Raw genomic sequence first — 6,584 nt, forward strand, 5'->3', positions numbered from 1 at the left:
GTTCACTAGTGATCGGAAGTATATTTTTAAAAAACCTTGTCAGTATTTGCACAAGAAGGTTGTGGCGTCAATCATAAATTCTATCAGATAATTGGTTTCCCGGCATGTGTTTATGAAGTTCTGGACCAACAGCGCAGAATCTGAGATTGACAATCTTTGGTATTTCAGGGTCAGATATCAAAATACTGTCATCGAAATAAAATGCTGACATCCTTACCATGATTTGAGTTTTTCATTGGTCTTAGTATCACAATATACAAACTCAATTAAAATTAAGAAAATGAATAATGTGAAATGAGTTTCAAAACTGCAAAGCTGCTACAGAGTCGTCAGAAGAGCAAATCCCGACAAAACCCAGGTTTGGAAAACAGAACAAACTACGAACGCTGGAAGTCTAAAACAAAAACAGAAAACTTTCAAAATATTCAGCAAGTCAGACCTTGTGTATAAGGTGTCGGCGAGGCCAAATTGAATGTGTCCGGATCTGCTCATCTCACTACAGGAAAGATATCAGTAAGATTGAAAGAGTACAGAGAAAATCCACAAGGATTTTGCTGGGACTTGAGTTATGGGGAAAGGTCAAGTAGGTTCGGACTTTATTCCCTGGAGTTATAGGAGAATGGGGGGAGATCTGATAGAGGAACACAAAATTATGAGGCATATAGATAGTGTAAGTGCAAGCCAGCTTTTTCCACTAAGGTTGGGTGAGACTGGAACTATAGGTTAAGGGTGAAAGGTGAAATGTTTAAGGGGAACATGAGGGGAAACCTCTTCACTCAGAGGCTGGTGAGAGCTGTCAGCGAAAGTGGGGGGGGGGTGTGGTTCAATTTCAACATTTAAGAGAAATATTGAAGAGAACAAGTACATGGTTGGGAGGGGTATGGACAGCTATAATTCAGCTTCTGGTTGATGAGAATAACAGTTCACCATGGACTAGATGGATTAAACACCCTGTTTCGACTCTATGACTATGACTGCGCCCAAGTTTTCATCCGATAACATTCTGAAAGCCTCGTGAAGTTTGACGTAATTTATACCAAAGGGTGGGAATGTACATTTATAGTTTCTGAGTTACGAAGACATAGATTGTAGTCCAAAGGAAAATCAGGAAATACTGGAAACACAGGCAAAATTTGGAGAGAGAGAGGAGGGGAGGGGGGAGAGAGAGGGAAACAAGGCTTCAGACTGAAGATTCTTCATCAGAACATTGGCAAAATTTTGTTTTCTAACACAATCAATATCAACAATGGTATTTGGTAAGTTCCCCAGTGAAATGTATCATGTTTATTTTGCTCCATTTTAAAGTGTCTGAGTAAATCCTTTATTCATCATGGTGGAAGGTGAAGCTGTGAGGGCAGGACTTCCCGCCTCTCCGTCACTGCTCGGGAAGGTTTCACTCATTACTTCCTGGCTCGACATCTTCGAATATAGTCGGTTTCTTGACGGGACCGGGGATGAGATAATTAGAATAATCGATCGGATTGTCTCCAGATATTTCTGCGCGTTCGAATTCAGAAATGGGGCCATCTGCAGATACAAGATCGTCTTCTTGCATCTTTTCAGATTCCAGCTTCATTGTATCCATGTCCTCGTCGGGAGGCAAGAGAGGGATCCCTACCTTTCCTGACGACTTCGGGCTGAAAGATACAAAATGACCTGTTATTTTGCCGCCTCTCCCCAACTACTCACCGTCACAGGGCTCCCCCTACCAGTGGGCTTGCAATGGTTGTGAAGGAGTGGAATGAAGCGTTCAGCATCCCGACCCACTCAGCCTTGAGCTCGCCCACACCTGCCAAATTCAAGTTAAATCGCTCGAACAAAAAGTCCCCACTGTTGCTTTCGGTTCTCCTCCTGACATCGCATCCCCTTTCAGGGTAACTTGTCCCACCCTCCAGTGGTCCAACTGTGCGAAGCTACCATGAACATTAACGGTTCCCTGTTTATTGATCTGTCCTAATCCGACGCTCTGGGATCATCCGTCTCTAACTCCCTTTGCCTTTGCCCTCTTCTTCGAGGTGAAAATCCTGATCTTTGGTAAGGACTTCTCAATATTGGTTTGCAAAACAGTGTTTTAATTTCTGTTTTGTGACGCCACCGCCACCGTTAATGCCATGCCGTCAAACTCACGAGCGACACACAAAATGCTGGAGGAATTCAGCAACTCGAGAAGGGAGTAAAACAACCAACGTTTCGGGCTGGGACCTTCGCAAATCTCGTGTATTTTAGTTGGAGGATTGCACAATTTTCTCCGGCGCTTCTAACGGGCTCGGCAAGTGGATAAACATCTGCATTAACCAGCAAATGTTTCCCCATACATAGAGCTATCTATGAAACAAGGTCAAGACAATTTATCCCGCTGCTCAGAAATGCCCAGCCGTGCATTTCCCGGACGATCCCAATCCCGAAGCCAACCCGGCGCAACTCGGCGCTAGTATCAACCACTCACTGGATCGGGGCTGAATTCCTCTCTGATCCCTGAAGGATTGGACTTCTCGACGTTGGGGCACCTATAAAAAAAACACACACACACACACTTCAGAACACCAGAACACGAGCGGAAACTGCGAAACAAACGCAGTGACCCACCGGCTGTCGGCTCTCCGAGCCTCTAGTTTCAAGAATCGCTTTGCAGAAGTGTTTATAAACCGATTCACACCATCAATCGCTATTAACGCTGCCCAGCCCAACCAGGGTGACAAATAAACGGCCCGGAACACGACTATCTCTGCCACAAGTAGTTTGTTAAATTGGATGTACAGAACCGCCTACTCCACTCAAACCGATGTTTTAAACTTCTCCCCCACCCTCACTTCTCCAACAAAAAATATTCAAACCCCACCGGAGCTACCGGTTCCGTTCAGAACCTTCTCTTGGCCAAGGAGCTCAGTTGAAGACAATTGTTGGAGTAGTCTACCTGAAATGGAGGAGGAGAAGGAGGAGGAGGAGGAGGAAGCGGAGGACGGGGGATGTTGGTGGGGGTATACAGGCAGCTAGTGGAAATCTGAAATTAAACACTCAGCCGATCAGGCAGTATCCGTTGAATAGATAGATAGAAGCGGTTCAGGTCGAAGGCCTTCATCATCAATACCCCAATTTAAAGCTAACTTGTTTTCCCGTTTTCCCACTTCTACCGAAGGTCTGCAACCTGAAACATCGGGCGACGTTCTAGCGTCTTCTGTTTTGGGTTCGCATTGTGTGATTTCCCCGGCCGCCGGCCCTCTTCCCGGAAAACCCGCGCTCAGCCCCGCTTGGCGGCGGTGCCATTTCCTCCGCTCGGTGTCTTTCACAATAGAGTTGCCGGCCAGTTCCCGGCGCCCCGAGACCCGACTGCACAAATCCCAAATCTGCCCAGTCCCGGCGCAACCTGACACCTGAAGGGCGAACTCCCAAAATAAAATACACTTGGCGGCAATCCAGCTGAAGTTGAATTGATAAAGCCATTACTGTTGCACCCATTTTTTTTAAAACCCTTAAATCTCAAGGTTCACGCAAGAGAAACTTCTTACCCTGTAGAGCAAGGGCCATCGACAGAACCACGCACAGAGACAGAACCCATCTGCTTCTATAAATCGACATGAGACTCATAGCGATGCTGTCCGATTGTAGCAGTGACCCCGGTTAGATGTATCTTCCTCTATAAGCGTCCAGAGATATGAAGATCACTTCTCTAATTCAAGTCGTATAAACTGAATCAACCCCCTCCCCCTCTTGCGTCAGAACCGGAGGTGAGAATAACAACACGCAATGGAAATGGGACGTCAAGTTTTTAACTCTAAATATATTCCTAAGTATTCCAACAGAATTACCCTCGCACTACCCGTCACTTTGAATCATAAAAAATAATTTCGAACCCCCCCCCCCCGTACAAAAACAGAGCAAGTCTAAAACATGTTCCTCCCTTAACGCTAAATTGAACGGAAAGCGGGGCGATATTGGGCGAGTTCCCGCACTAACAGGAAGGTTCCTTCTGCGGCTTTCGCAGTATTGCAACGCCGACAAATGAAGTTAAACTCAGCTCAGGAGTGCAAGATCGTCAGGCCTAGAAATTACAGACGAGTACGGTATAGAGCACCCGTCCATCCCTCAATAAACTCACTGACCAACTCAGAGGCAATGTGTGCGTCAATAGAAAGGCCAGCATTTATTCCGCAGCCCTGCTCGCCCTCGAGATGGTGGTGGTGGGTAGTCACCTGTTTATGCCCTTCCGGTGGCCACAGTCTGGCGAGTAAAACGTTCCTGGATTTAGACCAAGCCACGGTTATATGGAGAGAGAAACCCGTTATATTTCCGGACAATTATATTTAATCCCAGGGGTGCTCAACATTTTGAAGTTCACCACATATTCGTTTTCTTGCAGGCATTCACAGTAGAACAAAGAGATATAACAGAACAAATGAAACCCCCGCACACAAGCCATGCAAACACTGGTTACCTTTTATCCGAAATGCTTGGGGGTCTGAAGTGTTTCGGATTTCGGGTTTTTATTTCAGATTTTGGAATATATACAGTAACTGTGCAAAAGTCTTCGGCACCCTAGATTTTTAAAAATATAATTTCAGATGGTATGGCCTCTAAAGAGCCCTGATCTCAACATCATCGAGGCTGTCTGGGATTACCTGGAGAGACAGAAATAAGCGAGACAGCCAAAGTCTGCAAAACAACTGTGGCAAGTTCTCCAAGAAGCTTGGAACAGCCTACCAGCCGATTTTCTTATAGAATTGCATGACACTGTACCAAAGAGAATTGATGCAGTCTTAAAGGCTTAAATTGATTACTAAAGGAGGTGGCCCTGGAAATTGCGGACGTCATCTGCCAAGTATCTGCCCGCTCACCCAGCCTATCCAAGTCACCCTGAATTCTCCTAACATCCTCATCACATGTCACACTGCCACCCAGCTTAGTATCATCAGCAAATCTGCTGATGTTATTCTCACTGCCTTCATCTAAATCGTTGATGTAAATTGTAAACAGCTGTGGTCCCAATACCGAGCCCTGTGGCACCCCAATAGTCACCACCTGCCATTCTGAGAAATACCCATTCACCGCTACCCTTTGCTTTCTATCTGCCAACCAGTTTTCTATCCATGTCAATGTCTTCCCCCCAATGCCATGAGCTCTGATTTTACCCACCAATCTCCTATGTGGGACCTTATCAAATGCCTTCTGAAAATCAAGGCACACTACATCCACTGGATCTCCCCCGTCTAACTTCCTGGTTACATCCTCGAAAAACTCCAATAGATTAGTCAAGCATGATTTGCCCTTGGTAAATCCATGCTGGCTCGGCCCAATCCTATCACTGCTATCTAGATATGCCACTATTTCATCTTTAATAATGGACCCTAGCATCTTCCCCACTACTGATGTTAGGCTGACAGGTCGATAGTTCTCTGTTTTCTCCCTCCTTCCTTTCTTAAAAAGTGGGATAACATTAGCCATTCTCCAATCCTCAGGAACTGATCCTGAATCTAAGGAACATTGGAAAATGATTACCAATGCATCCACAATTTCCAGGGCCACCTCCTTTAGTACCCTAGGATGCAGACCATCTGGACCTGGGGATTTGTCAGCCTTCAGTCCCATCAGTCTACTCATCACCATTTCCTTCCTAATGTCAATCTGTTTCATTTCCTCTGTTACCCTATGTCCTTGGCCCATCCATACATCTGGGAGATTGCTTGTGTCTTCCCTAGTGAAAACAGATCTAAAGTACTTATTAAATTCTTCTGCCATTTCTCTGTTTCCCATAACAATTTCACCCAATTCATTCTTCAAGGGCCCAACATTGTTCTTAACTATCTTCTTTCTCTTCACATACCTAAAAAAGCTTTTGCTATCCTCCTTTATATTCCTGGCTAGCTTGCGTTCGTACCTCATTTTTTCTCCCTGTATTGCCTTTTTAGTTAAGTTCTGTTGTTCCTTAAAAATTTCCTAATCATCTTTCCTCCCACTCACCTTAGCTCTGTCATACTTCCTTTTTTTTAATGCTATGCAGTCTCTGACTTCCTTTGTCAACCACTGTGGCCGCTTTTTCCCCTTTAAATCCTTCCTTCTCCAGGGGATGAACTGATTTTGCACCTTGTGCATTATTCCCAAGAATACCTGCCATTGCTGTTCCACTGTCTTTTCTGCTAGGCTATCCGTCCAGTCAACTTTGGCCAGCTCCTCCCTCATGGCTCCATAGTTTCCCCTGTTCAACTGCAACACTGACACCTCCGATCTGCCCTTATCCTTCTCAAATTGCAGATAAAAACTTATCATATTATGATCACTACCTTCTAATGGCTCCTTTACTGCAAGATCACTTATCAAATCCTGTTCATTACATAACACTAAATCCAGAATAGTCTTGTCCCTGGTCGGCTCTCGTACAAGCTGTTCCAAGAATGCATCCCGTAGGCACTCTACAAACTCCCTATCCTGTGGTCTAGCACCAACCTGATTCTCCCAGTTCACCTGCATGTTGAAATGCCCCATAACTACTGTGACATTACCTTTGCCACATGCCAATGTTAACTCCCTATTCAACTTGCACCCAATATCCATGCTACTGTTTGGTGGCCTGTAGACAACACCCATTTGGG

General features: G+C 45.2%; 1 long non-coding RNA gene across 1 annotated transcript; it reads right to left on the reverse strand.

The window, feature by feature from the left end:
• Nucleotides 1–213: 213 nt before the first annotated feature.
• On the reverse strand, nucleotides 214–3,687 carry LOC140715254 (uncharacterized). Its single transcript, XR_012096091.1, has 3 exons — nucleotides 3,507–3,687; nucleotides 2,447–2,507; nucleotides 214–1,637 (listed from the first exon to the last, which is right to left on the reverse strand). It is a non-coding gene; the product is annotated as an uncharacterized lncRNA (long non-coding RNA).
• Between the last annotated feature and the right edge of the window lie 2,897 nt (nucleotides 3,688–6,584).

The sequence above is a fragment of the Hemitrygon akajei genome, chromosome 23 (genome assembly GCF_048418815.1).
Source record: "Hemitrygon akajei chromosome 23, sHemAka1.3, whole genome shotgun sequence".
NCBI classification, from domain to species: Eukaryota; Metazoa; Chordata; class Chondrichthyes; order Myliobatiformes; family Dasyatidae; genus Hemitrygon; species Hemitrygon akajei.